A 24,279-nucleotide genomic window follows, 5' to 3' on the forward strand; every position below is an offset into this window, starting at 1 on the left:
TAGAACTTCTAGTCTTGACATCCCGGAAACATGAGGTCTTCGAAGGGGTAGTTGTTGAGGTACTCCCGAAGTCGACAACTTCTTGTAGCTGGCCTAAAAATTACTAGTCAAGATCTGAGGACTTGATCCCAGACGACTGCGAAAAGGTGCAAGTCCACGGAGGAGCAAGGTCAGCTCATCGACAAACCTTGGCGACAACCAAAGACATGATCGTTATCATCCCTATATGTGCACGACTAAATCGGTCGTCCAATCTTCGAACAGCTGCGGCTGGAGGTACATGAGTCTTCCCGAGGGATTGATCCATTTTTGAGTTCAAGTCTCCGGTCTGGATTGGGGACATCGTCCAATATGTAGGTTTGAAGTGGATGAGACAATAGAGTAAGAATTTTCAAACCCTTTTATAAAGCGAGAGAAATAAGAATTTAGAAGCTTTGAATAAATAAGAGGAGTAGAAGCTATACTTACGATTAAAGAAACAATTTGTTTCATAAATAGTTTTTCCCAAGTAATTGTTTTCCTAACTAACGTCCATGCTAACTAAGGTCTCCTACAGTCAGGATAGCTCTGATACCAGCTCTGTGGGGACCCCGGAGTAGCAGTCCGAAATACCCTGTTATGTATACAGTTCACGATCCCATGATCAGTGTGTCGTGAACACATAACCGAACTGATATCAAATTACACCATCCATTACAAAGCGGAATAAGAAAATTACAATGATGTCACATGACCAATACTTACATAATAGCCTCGAAGGGCTAACTAAACATCAGAGTAGCATCAACACTTCAGCAGCGCAGTACCCAAGTCATATGCCATAACCCTACAGGCAACTGACTGGGAAGACGTTCCTAGCTCGCATAGACGTCGCCAACTCCTTCTTCATCCGTCGTGTTCCTCCAAGTCTGGCCAAGTAAATAGCCGGGGACAAAGCCGTGAGTACATTTGGAATTGTACTCGCAAACCATCAAGAAAGATGCTAACAGAGCTAACTAAAAGAGACAAGAGAGGAAGAATAGTTTCTCTTGTGGATATAGCATGTGAAAGAGAATTAGTTTCTCTTGTGGATATAGTATGTGAAAGAGAATCAGTTTCTCTTGTGGATATAGCATCCCGACATCGCAATTGATGGAGACACTAAAGTGGTACTATGACACCTCTATATCTTTATTGAAGAAGATACTTCAAAAGATAACTATGGCATATCTATATCTTTATTGAAGAAGAGTTAGCATACCGCCATCTCAGGTGATGGGAATACTAGGGAAGTCCTATGACATCTCTATATCTTTGTTAAAGAAGAGTTCCTCTACATGAAACACTAGGAGAGAGTTCCCCACTTTGTTTTATTTTCACACGACCATCTCCATATGGTCAACACACGCCTTTCCCGTACCCTTCCGGTACATCCAACACACATTTCCTTTGTAAAGCATTTAACAAAACAAAACTCAAGCCCCGGTTAAGTATGGCCATTTCAACTTGTCCATGACCGCGGACGCGGCTATTCGAATAGATTTGACTCTGCAGAGTTTGCACACTTTCCCCACAACTATCCGGATACCTATCGTGTGGGCATCATCCCCGCATAACAACATATGCCACGATGGATACCCGGACATAACCTTTCGCCCGTCTCCACTGGCATGAGTCCTTCCCTGCGGGCTTACCCCTTCCCGGCACCCCGGCAACGATACCTCCTTTTGAGCGTATCTCCGGCGCCATGACAGAAGACCCTCAGTAATCGTCCGGCTATCAGTTAAGACAGTGTATTGCCTCCTCCAGAGCGCAACCCGGCGTCGGAGGTCATCGTGACCCTCCCTAGAAAGTTGTGAAGGGTGCTCCTGCCGGCTTCAACAAACTACGGGCTAAGCCCCGTCCCACATCAGGGTAGAGTGGTTGCGCGATAAAAGTTGGGACGGCGAACACTTATACGCAGTGCTCCTTTGAAAAACATTTTTCCCACACTTTCTTTACTTGCCAACATACCAACCATATTTCTCCGAACATCCTTGTCCAAAGACCTTGTCTCTTCCAAAACATACACTTGGGTATAATTAACTTACCCAAGGTTTTCATAAAACATTTACAACAAGGTAAGCCTTGAGGGGTTCCCAACCTATAGTTTCATGAGTTGAACTAGAATTGCACTACGGCCGAGATGAGAGTCATCTTGCCATAGAAAGTATATAAAGGAGTAATGGGTGGATCATACTTGCTTAAGATAAGCATGTATGATGACAACACAAAGAGGATTATACTTTCAGATTTGTGGTGCTAACTATAAAATTTGGATAGTGGAGAATTCACTGCCCAACCAACTCTCCAATAGGGGACCCGGCATACTCCTCTCAAGTTGAGAAGTACACCAACATCATGACATTGGTACCTCTAAATTACAAAAGTGGTGAGTGTGGTGTAAGTTACTATCTTGAGAGGGAAGATGCTCAAGTTGAGCATACAAGATGACCAAGTGGAATAGCACGGCCATGATACCATGCATCCCATAATCACAACGACGATAGTGGAGTATCACCACTAGGGAGTACCCCACTAGCAACCATACATAGATGACAATAATAAAGAGAGCAACACACATAGAATTAAGGTGCTTTGGACATCAACAAATGACATCCAACTAGACACCGGATCAGAGATCAAAAGATGGCTTGCCTTGGCTTATGTGTCCCTGGACTTCTTCAACTCCATCAATATAAGAATCCCAACAACATAAATAAAATCCTCGTCCGATTCCACTTCTTCTTCTTCTCCGGAATTGTTCGCATCTATCACCGGAAAATATAAAAGGAACACAATCAATCACATTGCACCAACAAAACAAACATACAACAATCAACAATCAGTAGCTAACCAGCCTTAATAAGGGATAACCTACAAAATACTTATAGATACCACAAAACAATTTTAAGAGTTTTAATTTAGAAAACCCCATTTATTTACCTAGTAGAGGTATGAGAGTGCCACGACTTAGCAATTGCCCCTCTCGGTTATCACCATGGTATAAACCAAACATCCCCTGGTAGATAACATCATAAAGAGGACAAGAGCATTAGTTTGACATCAAATACATTCACAAAACATTTTCTAACATTTTTGTAAAAGTAGAAAACAGTTTTCCTATCTTAGTTTGCTCACATAACACAACATCCAAAATAGGAAGAAAACCATAATCCACATCATTTGAAAACTTAAGCAAAACAATAGGGCTAATGTTAAGTTGCAGAGGTTTTGTTTTGCAAGCATAAAACAAATGTTGCCCATTTCTAAAAAAAAGAGTTTGTCAAGGGTTTTAAATAAACTAACAAGTTTTGGTCCAACAATGCATGTCATGCATACACATTACTAACAGTAAAAAATATGCATGAACAGAGACTAATACTATTTTTCCTAGATAGCCAGTACTAATACAAGACTAACCCAATTGGAATCACCCAAAAATATTAAACCTACAATTTTAGGAATTTCTTTGAATCTGACTGTACAGAAAACAAGATCTGTAAGCCATAAATCGTAGAAAAATCCTAAAAATATGAGGCCACTGGCATTTGAAAGATACTTAAACAGAGATTCACACACAATTGGATTTGGGTTCAAATTATTTCTGAAACTCTCACAAATGGATTTACAAGTTTACTGCATGTTTTCACCATTTGCTTTAACTATGGAGTTGCAAAACAGATAAAGGTTTGAAACTTGTTTGAGATGATTAATAAAATATTCAGTAATCCTTCAGAAGTGAAATCACTCAATTAGGTTCAAAAATAGATTTTTGATGAATTAAAAGCTAACAGCCATGTCTGCAGAACATACAGAACAAGTTTAATTCATCAAAAATCATACACAAATCATAAAAATATGAGGTCTGCTGCATCTGAAAGGTATTGAATAGGTGGTTCTTACCCAGTTGGTTTCATTCAAAAATTCGTCTCCAAGCTCCTGGTTTAATTCGACAAAGTCACATCTGATCAGATCTTGATCTGTGAACCATTTCAGTTTCAGGAGGTCAATCGAAGTGAAACCACCGCCAAAATGAAGGTATTGGAGAGGGCTTTCACCCAAAGTTGAGTTTGCTCAAAAAGGTTTTGTAAAACGGAAGAAATCTAACAAACAGTGATTCTGCATGTTTGCAGAACTTTAATTACCATGCAAAATCCGTAACGAATTTGAGGATGAGACCAACGCCAAGTTGTAGATCTTTCCAATATCTATCTGTGGAACTTTGAATCACTCGATTTGGATCTGCACACAAGATTGGGCGGATTTTACAAGTTCGTACCAGAATCTGAAACAGCAAGATAGCAGAAATTACAGCAAGGTTTTGGACGAACCTTGCTCAAGAAGTTCAGATCTGAGGATAGCTCAACCTTCTCCATGCTTGGACCAACATGCACCTGCATCAAGATCCAATCTAGTGAGAGGAGAAAGGAGAAAGTGAGCTGGACTCATCAAAGATTAGGGGAGAAGAGAGTGAGAGAGGTGCTCTCATGGTGAGGGGAAGCTTGAGGGAAGAGGGGAGCTGCATCTTGGATCATTTTCCATGGCCATGGCCGGCCATGGAGCTAGGAGGAGCAGCATTTTCGTGGGGGAGAGGTAGGAGAGAGTTATGAGGGTGTAGATATTGTGGAGGAGTGAGTGGGGAGTGAAAAATGAAGCCAAAGGTGGAGGTGGTGGCCGGCCAAGGAGTTTTTATAGAGGGAGAGTGAGTTGGCTGCCTCCTTTGTGATTGGCTAAGGTGGGTGGCTGCCCATTTAGTGATTGGGTTAGGTGGGAGGCAAGACTTGTGAAAGAAGGAAGTGAAGATGAAGAAATTTCAGCTCATGCATGACAAGAGCTTGGCATGGCCGGCTACTAGTTGACATTACAAGTGGACAAGCAAAGTGCAATATCATTTCATGTATGTCGGCCCAAGTTGAGTGTTGGGGATGATTAGCCAAAAGTGGCTGGGTGATGTATTCAAATTTGGGAGAGAGGTTAATAAACATTGGTGCCTATGTTGAAGAATAAAGTACTTTGATCAAATTGTAAATTTGGCCAAGAGATGATGGTGGTGATGGGGGGTTAGACAATGGTAGAGCAAGGCTAAGAGAGATGGTGAGTGAAATACCCATATACTCACAAGGATGAATATGGTGACAAAAATCTTCAATTCATGAGGCCAAGGTGATGATGGAAAAGAATTAGAGAATGGAGATGAGTATGATGGACTATAAGTTGCTCTTCAAATAAGAGGTCAATTGGGAGTGATTTGAAAGTATCAAATGATCATCAATTTGATCAAGAATTGGAGAATGGGGGAATACAATATGGTAGATCAGAGGTGTGCATAAGATGTGCAAGTGTTGCCATTTGAAATAGAACTTATTGGAAAAGTATTTGAAACACCTCAATTCTTAAGGAACAATTGGGAATGAACTCAAGTGGAATGGAATTTGAAAATGTTGAGAGAACTAGTTGGAACATAGGAGTTCAAAATGTTCTACTTACTTTCTCAAGTGAAGTAGAGTTTTCTCAAATTTAAAGTAAACAAGAAATGGTATATGTACCATAAACAAGCCTTTTGTTAAAAAGAAGGCAAAATAGAAAATAATGTTTTAGAAATCAGTACTTGGTAGAAATGGGATGAGGAACAAAACCCATTTCAGTTTCTTGTTTTCTTTGAAGAAATATCTTGAAAATATTTAATAAAACTAGAAGTAGTTTTGTGATCAAAACTTGAGAAGGAAAAACAATAGGGTTTTGAGAAAGGAAACTCATTTAGAGAGGAGTGTTCTCAAGGGTAGGTGGTGGCTACATAATGTACCCATCATTCCCACTCTTGGTTTTGTAAAGATTAAATTTGAATAAAAATAAGAGATAAAAGTGAAGGAAGTGATCTAGAGTTGAAACATTGGATAGTGGCATAAGATCAAGTTGGAATATATGTGCTGCAAGGATAGACTGAGACATGCAAGACGTGGAGGTTGAAGAGGATGTTGCATAGATGAGATCCATGCATTGAAGTCAACAATATCAGTTGTGGGTGCTTAGAGATCAATTGCCAAAGTCTGGACATTTTAAGCCTGTCAACACAGATGGTCGACATGGCCTCAAAACCAACAAGGATGAGTGGGTATAAGAGAAGGGTGCAAGTTTGGAATCAAGAATGATTTGAGCTAGCTTAAACACAAAGAGGAATTTTAAGAAGGCACACTCATGTTGCCATGAGTAGAAAAGTTTGATGTGGAAAAAAAAAAGGAAAACAACTTTTTCTGAGTCACATAGGTGTTTTATTAGGTGAGTTGCTTGCTTGACCACTAGAGGTGTTGATCTATGAGGCAGCTCAAGACAAAACTCAACAAGAAAATCAAGACAATTCATCTACCAACAGATCAAAGCAATTCATCTTAACAGACAGATCAAGGAAATTCATCTTAATTAGTCTATAGAAAAAGTTTTTGTTCCCCCTGATTTTTGAAGTAAGGACAACTAATCAAGGTTGCAAAAGTTGGGGTGTTACAAAAATCCCGACGAGATCGGAACTTCGAGACGATACACTCCTTCTTTCTCGACGCGGAAATCGAATTTTCCAAACGTCATCTTCATTGGCTCCTCCAGATACGCATATGCATCCAAACGGGAGGGCGGGTGAGGAACAAAATCAACAAGATCAGTTTCGATCTGTTTACCTCTGTCCATGATGTTGCTTGCTACCGATGAAGTCGACGATCTTGAACGTGCCATCGAGATCGGCTCCTTGTCGCCTCTAATTCCCACGTACGGCGCCAATTGACAAGGTATTAACTTGTCAATGCCTATGGATTGTAAGCTAGGTTTAGTTGGAAGTAGAGGGCAAGTAGATCTCGAAGGTTTCAAACTGAAAAGTACTCGACGATTATGAAAACTAGGGTTTGTAAACAATGATTCGATGATCTCTGCGTCCCTCGACTCCCCCTTAAATAGGAGGCCGAGCCGAGGGATTCGTGCTGTACAAGTTACAAAGTCCGGGAAGGTTTCAAACTCATCCCGTAAGATTACAAATAAGACTTTCTATTACAACTCTAACTTTCCTTAATAACATCTTCGGCTTCCGAATCTTCTTATTCTTCGAGTAGTGGGCCTTCAATAAACCCCGGGTACTATCTTCGGCAGGCCCATTAGGGATGCCTATGTCACCGGGTGATACTAATCGGCCGAAGCTGCGTGGGTTCAAAAATTCTCGACGTCTGATTCGCAAAAGAAAAAAAAACTCATGACGTCTCTATTTATTTGTGTGCCGCCGATTTTGTGTACATGCGTAACGTGCGACCTGTTGGGCCTAGCCAATCCCATATGAGCCCATAAAGTTCTGGCAGCTCTGCTGCAATAGGCAGGCCGCAACGCTGCTGTCCCAGGGGCCAGGACCTCGGCTAGTCGTTGCCTTCACCTCCAGGGAGCCCTGCAGCTGCAACGCCCCCGCTCGCCCGAACCCATCTGGGACCGAGATGGCCAAGTAGCAGCCGTCGACCTCCGTTGCCGTCTACTCCACCACAAGGCGCCACCGCCACCAGCACCACCAGGCCACGCTCGACAAGGCCTCTCGACGAGCACCGCCACCAAGGAGGGGAGGGCACCGACCTGCCCTCCAGGAACACGGGTAAACAAGGGTCGCCGCCGGCATCGCCCATCGACCCCTGCTGGTGGCAGCGACGGGGCAGGGGTGCAGCAGGGGGCGCGGCCGGCCGGAGTGGGAGCGCTGTCGCCATGGCCCATGGGGGGGCATAGGAGAACTAGAAGGTAGGCCCCCACTGAAGTTTTGTTCTGGGTCCGCCCCCTGCTGGTGATTGACATGATAATCCAGAACTTGTAAGGTCTGTTTTGGTTCTGTGAGTTGGGATGTTGGGATTAACTCAATCATATTCCACTCCAGGATGTACTTACCACATAGTTTGTGGCTACAGCATGAGATTGCCGTATGCAACTGAAGCAAAATTGACATGCAGAAGAGGCCTGGGGCGAGCAGTCTTAGCCCACCTCAATGTGCGAGCTGGGCGAGACATCGATCAGTGAATAGATCACACGGAAAACACAGTTACACAATGTTTTTTTCTGGAACAAATGCACTAACTTACTTTTTACAAACAGAGCCAGGTCAGTTACTAGCGCAAGCAAATAAGTACCCACAATAAGGATAGTATTCGCACTGAGTGTACAACCAACTGAAACGCAAAGATACGCGCACGTCAGTCCAGCTGATCTTCTCATAATTGATAATTCATAAATTAATCGTACGATTTTATTAAAAAAAAAACAGAGACACAAATGAAACGAAGAAGTGCCCAATTCCTGCCGGTAGGATGCATGCTGATGATTCAGATGAAAAGGAGGCTCCCTCTCAATCAGGCTTCAGCTGCAATTTTATACCAATGTAAGTAAAATGGAATGCTTTCTGACCTTGTCGAGTTCCATTCTAGTAAACCACATTGATGGGTCTAGGATCCAGTGCAATGGCCTGTTTAACTCCATCACTGACTACGCTGCCGGTGAAGGTGATATCTGCCAGTCTCAATAGATGATTGATTCCAGATAGAGTGTTCACTATGCTATTTGTCAAGATAAGATTCTCGAGCCTAGGAGCTGCTCCTTCTTGAATGATGATGTGTTGTATGAAGGTTTGCTTCAGCACAAGAAACTTGAGATTTGGGTACTCATACCTCTGGAGGAACAAGTGGTTTACAGTCTCGCATGAACGGATTAACATCAGACAGAGGGAGGTTAGGTTGGCTAGCTTGGAGAGTATCCTTAGGTCACTGTTCTTCAAAAAACATTCTCGCAGAGTCACCTTCACAAGCTGAGAAAGCCTTAGTACACAAGAAGGCAAGCCGTCTCTCAAGCCACTAAGTTTTATTCTCTGAAGGAACATCGGAAGTGTGATTGTGTGGATTCTGATGTCGCCATTGTAACCGCTAGCTTCCGGTTTGAACTTAATCGACAAAGACTGAAGGCATCTACCCAACTTCGCAATGGCACACAATAATTTATGAAGATGCGGTACCATTTCCCCATGTAGGACAACACCAATCTTCCTCAGTTTCTGTAGCCGCTCAAGGTCAGGGATTAACTTGTCGAAATTATCTGCCGAGATTTGCACATGTGACAATACCTGCATCTCCGTCATGTGACCAATTCCATAAGGCATGCTGACAGCCGAGAATGATTCATAAGATCCAAAAATATTTCTATATTCTTCGTGTTGTTCTTGGTGATGTGCCTCTTCGTCCTCATGTTCATGATGTTGATCCTCTTCTTGTTCTTGTTCATGTTCATGCTCCGCTTCATCTTCATTTTCATCTTCGTCTATGTCAACGTCTTCCTCTTCTTCCTCTTCATCTTCCTCTTGTTGCTCTTCTTGTTGTCTTGGCGGTAATACTGTGGTTGTTGATGTTGTTGTCGTGGTGGTTGCTGTTTGTTGTGGTGGTTGTTGTTGTCGCTGTTGTCGTACATCCTCAATGTTCCCCGACAATATATGCTTAGCCATCCGGAGATAGACAATATTTGCCGGTAGCATTGTTACCTAGTTATTAGTATAAAACATACAAATATGTCATTTACTACCAGAAAACAAGAACATAAATGAACTCTAAATTGGCAAGTTGTCTTGTGGGGATTTCCTAGTGTATTTGGTCACTATCTCCTCTGATGTTAGAACCACCTTTAAAAAAATTGGCCGAATCAACAATGAATAGGTCCATTAATCCCTACTAGGGGCCTTACCGTGACAATTATCACTAATCAGTTGTGTTAATCCTTCCTCATGACTAATCGAACCGAAAGTCCGATTACTAGGTTTGTTCCTGTACAGTGGTGAAAAAAATTGCGAAATTTTCAATATCGAGTATATTTTATGAAGCTCCACTTGATTCCAGCCTCCAGCAGGTCTATTCTCACGTTGCCAATAAGTTTCTTGCCCTCGCTAACCTTGAAGATTAGGTCATGGAGGAGAAGCATAAATATTTTAATTGAGTTTTAGGTTCTAGAGAAGTAGGATAGAAATATAAAGGCCCATATACTTTTTTTCTTATATACATTGTTTTAAGTACTAGTTTATGTAGGCCCCACCGATTAAATTAGTTAATCGTCCGAATTCTGATTAATCTCTACTCCCAAACCAACCAAACAATCAACGATTGTCGATTTACTTACCATTGGTTAAAACTAAAAGGATAACTGTAACAATCACCAAAAATCTCAAGGCAAAGTTTTGTTTACATTCATATGTATTTCTAAATGTTCTCTATAGTTACGTAAGCACACTAAGGTGCTTGAGTTTTAGTATGAAGTTGTGCATCGCACGCATAACTACACACACATTTCTAGTAGTACAATGGTTCATAACTTTTTGAAGCTAAGGAAATGAAAACGTACTTGAAGTTTTCAGTTTTTGTTCTACAACAAATACAACATGTTCTTCTTGTTCACGTTTAACCTAGAGTCATGACTGTTACTGAAAATGTCCTCTGCCAAGATTTTTCCTCAGCCTAACATTACTTCCCAATAGACGTAAGTAGCTAACCAGGTGCCAGTTTTGGGCGTGATAGTTTCTTGTTGCATTGAAATATATCAAAATATCTTAAATTGTTAGGATTACATGGAAATGTGTCAAAATAGATAAAGTGGTATGGTATGTTAATTCTAAAAATTAATGGAAGCACCCCCTCGTAACGATGCGTCAAATGTGGCGCCTCCTAGTTGGCTCGGCATTTTAGTGTGACATGCAGGATAGAGCTGTAAGGTTGGTGAATATTTTTGTCATAGGGTAATTTTTGTTGTAAAGATGCAGCTATGGAGTAAAATATGGAAGAAAACAGTATTGGTATCACATCAAAACAAGAATAGTTTATAAAAATAGAATTAACTCGTAATATATTAAAAATCAATGTTTGGGATGTTCTACTACCAACTTTCTATTAGATAATATTTATTCTAGGATGGACGCTGCCATAGTAGTACATAAGGATAGGAGTGGGCACCTTCGTTTCGCGTATGTCAAGTGTTTCCAGATTGTAAAGCTTGTGGATATCTTCTGGCAGCTTTGTGATGTCTGTCCCCCTCAGGTTTAGATACCTCAGCTCAGATATCTGGCTTATATTGTTCACATGGTGCTTTCCAAATCCTTTGCAAGATTGCAGATCTAGAACTTTGATCAACCCCTGCCGCTCAAACGTGGGCAGCAATCCCAACAGCCATACAATGTCTTGCTGGGCTTCAGGTTCGACAGCTTGAATTCCATGCTTGGAGTTGCAGCCAATGCTCCGCCAGAGGCGAGAGCAATTACCTTGTGGCCGCCGTTCTTTTGTGACCTGCTGCAACTTGATTCCATTCCCAGGTGAGAGGTAGGGAGCAATGTTGGGAGGAAGATTGAGATCTGCAGAGTTTTCAGCTATGGATCTCTCAACAATGAATCGGGTGACTTCATGAGGTATCTGAATGACGTTGGCCTTGCCACAAGCAGAGTAGTCGACGCAGATGAGCAATCGTCGATCTAGGAGAGCGTTGATGCACATCTCGGCCGCCTCCAATGCATTTATCCCAGCTCGCCTAGATATCAGGCCCTCGGCGACCCATCGCCTTACCAAACAAGTACGCCTGATCCTCCAACCCACAGGGAAGATAGACAGATACAACAGGCAGCTCCTATGGTCGTTTGGTAGCTCATTGTAGCAGACGAGCAGCATATGGCGAGTATTATTCCACCCACCGTTGGTATACAGACCACGCCACCAGCACTGAAGTTGCTCCAATGTCCTATTAGGATTCACATACAGTAGATGAAGCAGCATCTTGCAGCAAAAAAAATCTGGAAAAAGTTTAATAATAATGTCAAACAAGACTTTGCTCCTCTCATCTTCTCTGTCTGCAATCTTCAGTAACCGAATTGCTCTACCATGACACATGGTTGCAGAGCTTACAACTTTGTTTAACGTTCTGCCCGAAGATGATCTGAGAAATCCCAAATTTGGTGTGATAGCTATCAGTGCACTCCCATCAGTGCCACTTATGTTGCCAAGTGTACTGCGCAGCATTTCCCATGTATTGGCATTGTATATACCATCGAAAGTAATCAAGAACTTTTTATCCTCCAGAAACCCAGTAACCTTGTCCATCACATTCGACACATCTTGCGGCGCCCTAGCTTGTTTTTGCAAATTAAGGACTAGCTGCTGTAGAATGCGTGTAAGCGAGTGCTCTCCTGCAGGAAGGGTGATCCATGCGCTGAGATTGAAGCGGGTCTGGACGGAATCCTGATACTGCACTTTCATAAGACTATTTCTACCCAATTTACCAATCCCAACTACCTGGATCACCCTGACCTTGGGGATGTCGACGCCTTCTTCTGTCAGCCACCTGGTGAGGTCTCTGTTGTCCTCCTCCGTGATGTCTGATTCTCCAGGATCGACCAACAAACGCCTCCGGGCAACCTGATCTTCCTCCGTTTCAACGCCTGGACCAAGATCAGCCATGGGATGACCTTGAACCCGGCGTTCTTCTCTTGAAGGCACGTCGATGCCATACCGCTGAGCCCTCTTGCCCACCTCGTGTGCGCGAGCCTTGAGCTCCTGGATCGTGGTCACAATGTCGCGGCGCTCGGATACCATCAACACAGAGTGCTGTATCCGCCGCAGGTAACCAAGGAAGCCTCCGCCGCCGCGTGGAGCCGCACCAGCCCACCGCTGGTGCTTCTGGACCCACCGCTCAGACTCGACGGCCACGTCCCTTACTTGCTTCTTCCAGGCGTGCACCTGGTGGTCGTCCTCATCGGAGGCCTCGCTGAGCTCTAGGAGGAAGCCGTTCATGCTCTCCATCTCGTCGCTGATGCACTGCACATCACCGCGGACGTTGGCAGGAAGCCGGGCCTTGTCCTGGAGAACCAAGGTCAGGGAGCTAAGGAGCGACTCCACAGCTCCCTGCGCTGAGCAGTAGGCGTCCATTCCACCACCGAGCTCTCAAAGTGAAGACTAAGGGCTGATGTGAGAGCTTTCGGAGGTGGCCAGGACGACAACCTGATCAGCCTGCTGCTGATGGCTGATATACCCTGGTAGTGATAGTAGGGAGAAAATCGGAGGTGTTTGTGACGACACGGATTTGGGTGATGACTAAATTTCAAGGACAGGCAACAGTTTCCATGTTGTGCCATAACACAGCTCTCTACAGCTTATTTTGAGTCAATGAAGACAACCTAGGACTCGAGTAATGAATAAAATACTCATAGTTTCATTTTCTAATCAACGATCTCTGTGCCAGCTGACAATGGTTGAATTTACAATACTAAGCGTGAATCTCTATGCAAAGATTCCTCGATGTATGCTAGTACGTCACGCTTTTGGGTTTAGACAAAGTTAAAATTTAAAAATTTGATCAAAGATGTAGGAAAAAAACCCTACATCTAAAATATAAAATATATTATATTGCTAAATGTCACAAATTTCTGTATATAGATATATTTTAGTATATAAATACATGCGAAGCTAGATAAATTTCTGTATATAGATATATGGTTTTGAAATTATAGATGTTCATATTTATTTTTATTTTTTCTAAAATTTACAAAAGTTAACTTTAACTAGTAAGTATACAAAACCAGAGGGAGTAATGCATACATGTAAGGGCATGTACAATGGTGATGAGCCAGCTGTCTGTAAGAGGTAGTTATTGGTGATTTTGGTGATATGGAGGAAAGAGAATGAGTTGAGAGAAGGAGACTGTCTGTAAAGTTCCAGACAGTCTGTAGGCTTCTTACAGACAGCTTACAGACACCATTTTTATTGTTTTATGGAGGTTGTCTATAATTTATACTCACATATAGCTATGACTAAAAATAGACAACTTACAGATAGGTTATTGTATACACTGGCTATATCATTGTCTACAGATAAATGGAGTAGTACTACAGACACCATCTGTCTAAACCAATGTACATGCCATAAGACACACTCACACACTAACAATAGGTTAAATCAATAAATTAGCCAGAAGAATCCACCGACCTTTGAGAGGATCCACACCAAGAATTCATTGTGCAACCTTTTTTTTAGATGAGTGTGCAACCTTAGTTTAGACTCTCGAGTGTCGAGTTGGCATTGGTGGTCACGCAAAGTGCATGTGACAGGTATTTTGGCCACTCCATAAAGTTTGATTAGATTTCACAAATATTTATTGAAGTTGATGGGGAGCAACCACTAGTAGAAAAATGGCATGTAATCCCGGTGCATAAGGGCCTTCAGTCCTGGTTTGGCAACCGGGACTGCACTTTCGAGATTAAACCTCCTCCCCTTTAGTTCCGGTTCAAATGTACACCGGGGCTAAAGGTTTCAATTTTACTAATTATAATAGAATATTATCTGTATGATAAATTATTTTTTTACAATATGTCCCGCAGCAAGGCGCGGGCTATTATCTAGTTTGTTATACTATTGGAAGATTTTGAGCCCATGGATGTATATATCACATTGTTAAAGATGTGAAAACAAAATCGGGCTATATTTGAGGTTTTCACACATTGTCACCCGGTCGCACTATTAAATTTGCCAGTAAAGTATACACTATTTTGTTTCACATTTATTGAATTGATACCCGATTTCCGCAATACTATGGTGATCTTTCCGGGCTGATGCGACCTATGCAGCACCTTTAGCACTGTTTGAATCGAAGTCACGCAGAGTGATAAGATTTCTAGAAATCTTGCGGTACATATAACTACTATACTAAACCTTAACAGATCCGATTTTTCTCAGATTTTTGATTAATTTAGTTGCTTAAGCCGTTTGCTGCCACGTGTAATTTGGTGCATCCAGTTGATTTCGTGTACACATATAGGGACGTCCTGCTTTTTCTTTTCGAATTTCGTGCGTCTGCTTGCTGATTTCCTTCCTTCCGTGCGTGTGCGTCTACCCTTTTTCGTGCTGCTGTGGGTCTGCCTGTCTCACCGCTGTTTCCCTGTGGGGTCTCACTATCAGCGGTCGAGCGTAGCGGTTCCTCTCTTTCCAGGTATCGTTTAGCTCCTGTTTTTCTCCTTGCTTCGTCCGACTCCTTCCTTTCTTTCTTCTTCTGCTGTTGGATTTCTCCTCTTCTTCTCCGTTTGGATTTTTCTGGGATGGTGGTCCGCCGTGTCGTCCACTGGTTTGGCCTGCCCATGGAGGGCCTGCTCATCCTGCTTCTGCCTCTGTTCGTGCTCATGGAGGGACGGTCCATGGGGGGCTGCCCACTGTTCCTGGCCGCTGCGGTGGTCGGCCGGCTGGTCGCGGCCGACTTGCCCCTCGGTTGCTGCCACATACAGGCCGCCGTGCTGCGCGCCGGCGCCAGCCGCCTTCGTCCTCTTCTGTCGGCGGAGGGGATGGAGATCGCTTCGTCCGACAATAGGGAGGGAGGTAACGACGTCCACCGACAGACCGGAGGCTATGGCGTCCACAATCCTGAAGGAAGGCGGCGGCGCCTACTCCATCCCAGGTCATGTAGCAGCGCCAGACGCCTCTCCCCCGTCCGCTCCCTGTCCTTTCTCTCTCAGCTACATCTCTTCTCTCGCAATCTCACCCTCTACTTCCTCTTTGACGCAACACACGGCCGGCGACGGGAGGACGATGTCGACCTCCACCGCGAGCCCTCCAACCCACTTATGGCGCAGCGTCCCTGCCGGCGAGGAGGTCTGATGCCTGCTATGCAGAATGCATAGCGTCGCGGCGCCGTCCCCATCTTGCGCCCAAGGCCCGCAGCAGGCGGTTATAGTCGTCGATTGTGTGCGCCGGAGAGGGGGTGGGCGGCGGGAGAGGCTGTTGCTTGAGCCGTTTGTCGACTCCGACCCGTCCGATCTCAGTTTCATGGCCGTCGTAGACACGGTAGCAGCAGCAGCAGCCGATCGACCACGGCCACGACGAGGGCAGGTTAGTGTCCACAGACGGGTCATCTTCTCCTCCCCTGATTCTCTTCTACTGGGTACATGTTTGTGCATATTTTGCTCAGCACAAGATTTCGAATTAATCCGAGTCTTGATGGTGAGTCCAGGAGAGGAAACGAACTGATATCATCGTGGCTTCCGCTGCTGAATTAATCTGTAGCCTAGGTGAGGTCAACTCCCATGTACGGCATCACTTTGCCCCTTATTTGGTTTTCTTTTGATGCCTGTAATTCCCCTTTTGATTTGATACTTCTTTCCTGTTCCTTGATCTACCATACGGGTGCCGTTCCATTCTCCCGCCTTAGGCTTTATAGGGGAACAACTTTGGAGGGCACCCTACACTCTGCAACATCGGTTGTTCTCTGAGTTTTGAGCTTCAGGTTGGCTGTAGCTCCTCTAATAAATCTAGGCGTTGGTGCCTTTTTTGGTGCTTCAGGTTGACTGTAAATAGATGTTTATTACCTAGCATTTCGTTAATTTAGTGGTTTCTTAGGGAGGTGCTTAATCCCGTTGATATTATCCCAAGGATAGAGAATCTGTAGTTCTTTTCTTTATCATTGGGACTTAACATCAGAAAATCACCGTGCTTAATTTCAGGTAGCCTTTTGTTTTTCCATAATATTTAGCTCGGCAAGCACATAGTGTTCAGTTGGTGATTTCATAATATTTGTCCAAAGCTAATCTAAGGTGATCATTTTATAATTTATCTTCCATAAATTTAAAGATTTATGCTTTTGTATTTTGTTGGAAGGTACAACACTATGGCTCCGATTTGTGTGGGAAGCTCCCTCCCCAATGGCCAGCTCGCATGGTTCAATGAGATTGACCCTAGCCTGCAGGTTGATCTCCTCCTTCCCCAATACTTTTGTAATGCTTTGAAGTCTTCACTGGTAAAAGCATCATGGGAACATAGTTGGATCTGCATGATTGCCACTGCTCTGGTTTGTGATTTTGGTGTGTATTTGTTGTTATGTCTATAAGAACCAAATCAGTGTATTTTAAGATTTATCATTTTGTCTGTGTAGGCTAAGGTAATCCTCATGGGAACATAGTTGGATCTGCATGATTGCCACTGCTCTGGTTTGTGATTTTGGTGTGTATTTGTTGTTATGTCTATAAGAACCAAATCAGTGTATTTTAAGATTTATCATTTTGTCTGTGTAGGCTAAGGTAATGTATTCAACCTGATTAACTCATCTGAGTAGGATACAATGCATTTGGTCTTTCTTCTTCTTGCTAGCTTTGCTATCTTAGGGCCGTCGGGTGCAATCTGACGATCTTCAGTTTTCTCTACAGTCAGATGTTTGAGCGCATTGTATAGTCAAGCATGCATGCAATGGAGGTCAAGGAATGTATTTCTCTTGCTAATGAGTAATGATGCAAATGTATTCTCTTAAACAATGTTTTTTTCTTGAAGACACTAAGAATATCGATTGTTTTTTCAATAGAACTGTAATGATACCATGGTTTCTAAGTCTTTGGAACACACTACCATTCACTTATTACGAGTGAATTTTTGTTCTTGTGAAGTAATTCTACTAACTGCACTAATAATTTTTTTCTAAATCAACAATGCAGTTTGTGCCTATCTGAAGCCTTGGTACAGTATATGATACTTGATGGGACTTTAGTCTGTTCACCCAGGTAAACCTCATTGCCTATCAACATAAATGCTCAAGATTAGCATGGTTTGATGGTAGTAATATTGCTCAGCTACAAATACTTGTGGTTTGTGTTTGGTGACTTGGTAATGCAACCATTTATCAGGCATACATAATATATTCCATGAACGGCTCTGCATGTTTTAAGAAACTTAATGTGGAACGATTATAGTTAGCGCTATAAGAATTTTTTGATTTTCTTTTTTGAGAAAACAACGGGGGGCAATTGCCCACCTGAACTCATATATTCCATAAAACCAAACATTACAGGGGAGGCAACCCCGCAGTAGCGCGAGAATCTAGCTCAGCACTCTGGGGGGTCTGGGGCGGCATACCGCGCATGAGGTACGGGAGGAGGGGGGGGGATTACATGGGGATATTACAGAGGGAGAGAGGGGTAGCAGGGAGAAGCTAGGAGATGGACTGGCACCAGGATAGAAGGGGGGCCGTGTCGATTTTTGAAGAGGCACGGACAATCCACAAGCGGAGGTGGGCAACGACCATGGCAACCACCTGGGTAGTAGACATGAGATCCGCATCAAAGACCATCCTATTCCGGGATTTCCACGCCGACCACAGGAGAGCAAGGATGGCGGTATTCCGCGCCTTTACGTGCATCCGTGGCAGGTCTTCGGAGAGGCCATCCAGGAGGGATGGCAGGTCGGTGCCGGCGTGCAGACACCCTGAGGGAGAGATGATGCGCCACAGAGGATGGAGGCGGGGGCAGCAGACGAACAAGTGCGACACGTCCTCTAGATGCCCGGGGCAAAAAGGACAGTCGGGGGAGGGCACACAGCCGAGGCGGTGTAGCAGCGAGCGGGTTCTGGTTTTCTGGAGGCGTAAAATCCAGAAGAAAACGCGAACCTTTGTGTTGTCAGTTCAAGATATGGCCATGTGTTCTAAATCCGTAGTGCTCCTGGATTATAAGAAGTCCATCTAAAGTATGGTTTACATAACTATTTATCATAAATAACATAGATTGTTCTTTGTGTTGTCAGTTCACGAGTTGCATGAGCGGGGAGTACATTAGTTCTCTTTATTTGGCTTTATTGCTTGCGGTGATCATTTTGTTGGGTATCCCATAATTCATGACAAGGATGATTAAGATCTGACCTGCAATCCCTGTTTTTGCTAAATGGTTCGCTAGGGACATGGCTGGTTTATATAAAACTTGATAGCTTTTTTGCATTGCAGATTTGCAGGTCCTCTGCAATATTACCAGCGAAGAAAAAACATTGTCCTATATTTGCCCGGCAGTCCATTGGAGATACATTGCTAAACCGATGGGTTTAGAAAAAAATACATTGCTAAACCGATGGGTTTAGAAAAAAAACTGATCTGACCATGGATATGTTATGCAATGTAAGATACCGTTTTTACTGATCCTTTGAACTTTTAATAATATTACATACATGTTACCGTCTGGCAATAAACTCTTTGTATTCTTTCTTTTCTAGCCAACATTCTTATGCATATGTCCTATCTTATCTCTATATCTGGCATAAACACTTACGAGTTGCAATAATAAAGGAAGAAAACTCATGCTAAATTGTGTATAAGCTTCCAAGTACAGTACAAAGTCCAAGTACTGAAAAGGTCGGTACAAAATTCGACGAAACTAGCAGATAACTATAGAATTTGAATATTTAATATAGTTTAATAGATCGTCTAGATGTGGGATGCATACAAAGTATCTCATGCCGTCATTTAGATGTGCCATGGCCAATCTGTTGAATGTATTTTTTTTACTGGGTAACATGCTGTCATTTGCAAGCCGGCAGCTATCTTGTATGTAGTAGTTCTTTTTTTGGAATTGTTCTCCTTATAATAGTCTACTAGATACTGTTTTTCTTGAGCCTACGGGGTAAGTTGCCTGCTACTAAAAGGTGCAAGAAATCTGAGCTACAATTTGGATTGTGTGCCTTTATCAGTAATGTGCTGCCACTACCCTACTCTTACAGTTTTACCAACTTACGGCTAAGCCCCTATCAACTGGGAGACATTTTTGGTCATGTGCATTCTGTCTTACTTGTTCGGTTAGCTTATTGGGAGGCATATACATCTTGATCCTTCCACTCTAGCAATTGGGTTCGGGTGGGCTGCGGTTAAGGTTTAGCTTGCTGTCATCATGGCGTGAGATGAGCCGAGACTATCCGTGCTTGGTGCTGTTAATTTCTTAGGTGGCTGCCAATTCTGGATGACAACAGAAATCTTGCAAAGTTTTCTTTTGACTTTGTCGTGATATTTTATGGAGCACTGCAGGTTCGACTCTTCATTGTTGATTTAGTTAAGCCCTTTGCGACAATAACTGTGTAGCGAGAGAGTATCATAGCTCTACTATAATTACATCAGGTCAGGAGAACTGTACGCTAATAAGATGCCAGATTACTAGAGCTAGAATGATCATTTCGAGGTATATAGCTAGAACTTAACTTTAGTAACTGAACATGCATGTATAAAAAAGTGTCAAATGAAGGTGTCAATAATATGTTATCTGAAGAATGGAAAAGAGGTGGGCCAGTAACATTTATTCTATGCTTTGTGTTGCTTCCTTTTTCATCCATACTGGAGTATTTCCTCTGTTTTCTTCCTACAATGCATGTTGCTGAAGTGCTCACTTCATGCATGTTTAGGTGATTCACTCATCCAGTTCGAAGTGTGCCAAAAGAATTGCTACATATCAGGAATTCGGGGCACGTGTGGCTTGCTCAAGGCATCATGGAGGCAGAGTACGCCCGGCCTTGATGATCTTTATGCTGCAGCATCAAGGACATGTAGCTTGCTGTCTCAGGTATGGCTCTCTGCCCTTCCCTCGCCCTCTTACTGCACAATCTCATGTACCGTCGTGGTATTGAATCGGTTGTAGTACTCTGGAAAGAGTGAGAGGGCAAAGATGGTGGGTTTGGTAGGCTGGCAGGGTGTTGATGTAGTAGATCGACGTGCTCTTAATTTGCTTCATTAGTCCACCCAATGTGCATACGAACTGAAGTTCTGAAAATGTTGCTCAAATATTTAGTTTACCATTGTGCAATCAAGTTAGAGGAAAATGAAGGATATAAAAGATGACGAAACCTTCTATATTCTTACCATTTAGACAAAAACATGTTTCTCAATTCTGTCGGTCTGTTGGTAGTTCTTTTAGTTAGTCATAACATACGAATTCTTATTATCTTTCTCTGATATTTTTAGAATGAGAAACCTCTTGTGGTGCCAAAGAAAACGGTTTCCCTTTTTTCCAGTGACGAACAAAGCTGAGTTCTAGACACCAGAAGGAGCAGAAGAAGCAGACATCCTCGCTTCTGGCGACAGCACCAGATGCAAAAATAATTGCACTTCCCCTAGCGTAGTAGTAGTTCTTCCATGCGTGTCTTGCTCTGATTTAACAGAATCGGGGGTTCAGTGTGTTCCGTTCCTGTAATAAGATCTTCTAAGAGTCTCAATATCATGGTCTTTCCACGTTGGAGCACACTTGTACCTAGCATATTCTCTGATCCCACCATGGATTCCCCGCACTATTTATCATTCTTTGAACTAGCCTAGACGTTTTAGTTGATCCAGTTCATTATACATATTATAAAAAAAAATTGTGAAATACATACAGTATTACAATTTAAATGGTGTGTATTCATGTTATTTCACCTATTTACCATCACATACTTGCACGGCGTGCCGCCGTGCCGATCTTTGCTAGTATGCATAATATGGGATCACATCGGTCGCGTTTCAGACGTAAGGGTCCTTGGCCTGCTGCAGGGTCTTGCGCTGCGCCACAAGTGCCGTCGCCGGCGGCACGGTGTTGGGGTAGCCGCATTCAATAATGGTTATAATGCAGCTAGCAGACGGACCAGGCCGCGGCGAGGGAAGACCCACTCCACCATGGAATCCGTCCGGATGAACTGCATGCACAAATATACATGAACATATATCACCCACGGCTCATCACCTAAAATTACCTAATTATTGCTTGTAATTCATAATTAGCATAACTAGCAAAGCATCATTTTTATTGGGTTCCAAGTGTTTGAAACAAAGTTAAGCTTTTTGCGAGGGCATCGTCTTTATTGGGTTTGAAGTGTTTTAAATAAAGTTATGCCATCATGAATATAACATTTTATGTTATGAAATAATTGAGAACTTTATCTAGATAAAAATGTATCTATCAAACAAACGCGTCTAAATACATAGTTGAGTCAATTAAATTAGACCAGAGTGGCTGTTATGGAAAATAAAGTACCAAATATGGGAGTTACAACTTTAACCAACCTAAATTTCTGAACTAATTATTATTGACTCATCTGTCAAAACATTCGCACATGTTGTTTATAAGTAATTAGAGCTATGAGTTCTAAGATCAGTATGGGAAGTTAATTTGCATTGTCAATTTTTCCTGATAAAATTATATGAAAATAAGTCATCATCGTTAATAGTTAAGCCAAATTAAACGGTTAAAATTGTTACCTTGGTCCGTATTTCTTCCTAACCGTTAATTATGCAGATTCAAAATATCAAACTATTTAGACTTCCACTCTCTTCATTGTAAAACTTTGACCATTAGTTTTTATACCAATATTATTAAATAAATTAATATAAATAAAATTAATTTAGTAATATTAATTTAATTTTCGCCGGATCCATTAACTTGTTTATACGTCGATAGTGTAAGTTAGAGATGTATGAACCCGCGAGTATTTTATAATACCATCTATTTTTATATATTATTATTTTTTTTATCTATGTTTTAATATATTTCCATGTTATCTCAATGTCAATTGATGGTTTGTACAGAATTTTATTTAATGAGTGAGTGAAATGATTTGTGCTCTTGTGTTGACTCAGTAAATCATAGAAAATTAAGACTGAAAAATATTATGAGGATTTATAATCATTCTAGCATGTTCGTAATCTTTTGGATATAATTGTGCTAACATATTATACATTGGGATATATATTAAGCTTGCATATGCATTTTTTCTTAAATAATCTGATTTGTTCCTACGACCAAGCTAGTTATCCGCAAGCTATTTTTCATCAATGGACTCCAACGTATTTCTTTTTTTTCTGATCGGGGCTAGCTACCTAATTATCGGACCTTTATTTTGTTTATTTTTCTAGCATACATTTAATTTTGTAAATGGACCCGGTTAGCTAGCTGCCGTATTTTCTTTCTGCATGAACCAAGTTAGCTAGCATGAGTTTCCTGTTTTTAATGGATCTAGCATGAAAGTACCTTTTTTGAATGGATTCCACAATCCGCATGGGACAAGCTCACGAAAAAATTAGGAGAGCCCACTCCGTTTCAAACACATAGACAGGCCTATCTTTTGCTATATATAAAAATCTAGATAAAAATGTTCTATCAAACAAACGCGTCTAGATACATAGTTGAGTCAATTAATTTAGACCAGAGGGGGTGTTACGCGAAATAAATTACCACATATGGGAGTTACAACTTTAACCAACCTAAATTTCTGAACTAATTATTTTTGACTCATCCATTAAAACATTCACACATGTTGTTTATAAGTAATTAGATCAGTATGGGAAGTTAATTTGCATTGCCAATTTTTCTTGATGAAATTATATGAAAATAAGTCATCATCGTTAATAATTAAGCCAAATTAAATGGTTAAATTTGTTACCTTGGTCCGTATTTCTTCCTAACCGTTACTTATGCAGATTCAAAATATCAAACTATTTAGACTTCCACTGTCTTCATTGTAAAACTTTGGCCATTAGTTTTTATACCAATATGATTCAATAAATTAATATAAATAAAATTAACACTATTTTAGTAATATTAATTCAATTTTCGATGGATCCATTAACTTGTTTGTATGTAGTGTAAGTTAGAGATGTATGAACCCGCGAGTATTTTATAATACCATCTATTTTTATATATTATTATTTTTATCAATGTTTTAATATATTTCCATGTTATCTCAATTTTAATTTATGGTTTGTACAGAATTTTATTTATTGAGTGAGTGAAATGATTTGTGCTCTTGTGTTGACTCAATAAATCATAGAAAATTAAGACTGAAAAATATTACTTCCTCCATTTCAGTTCATAGGGCTTGTCGTATTTTTAGGTTGAATATTTGACCAACATAATATCAATTATATTGTACGAAAATTATATCATTATAAAGTAGTACATCTAAGCATTCTAATGATATATATTTTGTATTATGTTGATAAAATTTACGATCTATAAATACGTGCAAGCCCTATGAACCGGAACGGAGGTAGTCTGAGGATTTATAATCATTCTAGCATGTTAGTAATCTTTTAGATATAACTGTGCTAGCGCTAGACATATTACACATTGGGACATATGCCTTTTTTTCTTAAATAATCTGAGTTGTCCCTACGGACCAAGCTAGTTATCCGCAAGCTATTTTGCCTGAACGGACTTCAACGTATTTCTTTTTTATTCTGATCGGGGCTAGCTACCTAATTATTGGACCTTTATTTTGTTTATTTTGCATACGTTTAATTATGTAAATGGACCCAGTTAGCTAGCTGCCGTATTTTCTTTCTGCATGAACCAAGTTAGGTAGCATACGTTTCCTGTTTTTAATGGATCTAGCACGGAAGTACCTTTTTTGAACGGAGTCCACAATCCGCATAGGAAAAATTAGGAGAGTCCACTCCTTTCTAAAAACATAGACACGTCTCCTTTTGCTATAT

At 41.6% G+C, this 24,279-nt stretch overlaps 1 long non-coding RNA gene across 1 annotated transcript; it reads left to right on the forward strand.

The window, feature by feature from the left end:
* Positions 1–18,786: 18,786 nt before the first annotated feature.
* Positions 18,787–21,139, forward strand: LOC124667329. The gene is made up of 3 exons (XR_006991224.1): positions 18,787–18,951; positions 20,274–20,380; positions 20,779–21,139. It is a non-coding gene; the product is annotated as an uncharacterized LOC124667329 (long non-coding RNA).
* The last annotated feature ends 3,140 nt before the right edge of the window (positions 21,140–24,279 follow it).

This window comes from Lolium rigidum, chromosome 6, assembly GCF_022539505.1.
Source record: "Lolium rigidum isolate FL_2022 chromosome 6, APGP_CSIRO_Lrig_0.1, whole genome shotgun sequence".
Lineage (NCBI taxonomy): Eukaryota > Viridiplantae > Streptophyta > Magnoliopsida > Poales > Poaceae > Lolium > Lolium rigidum.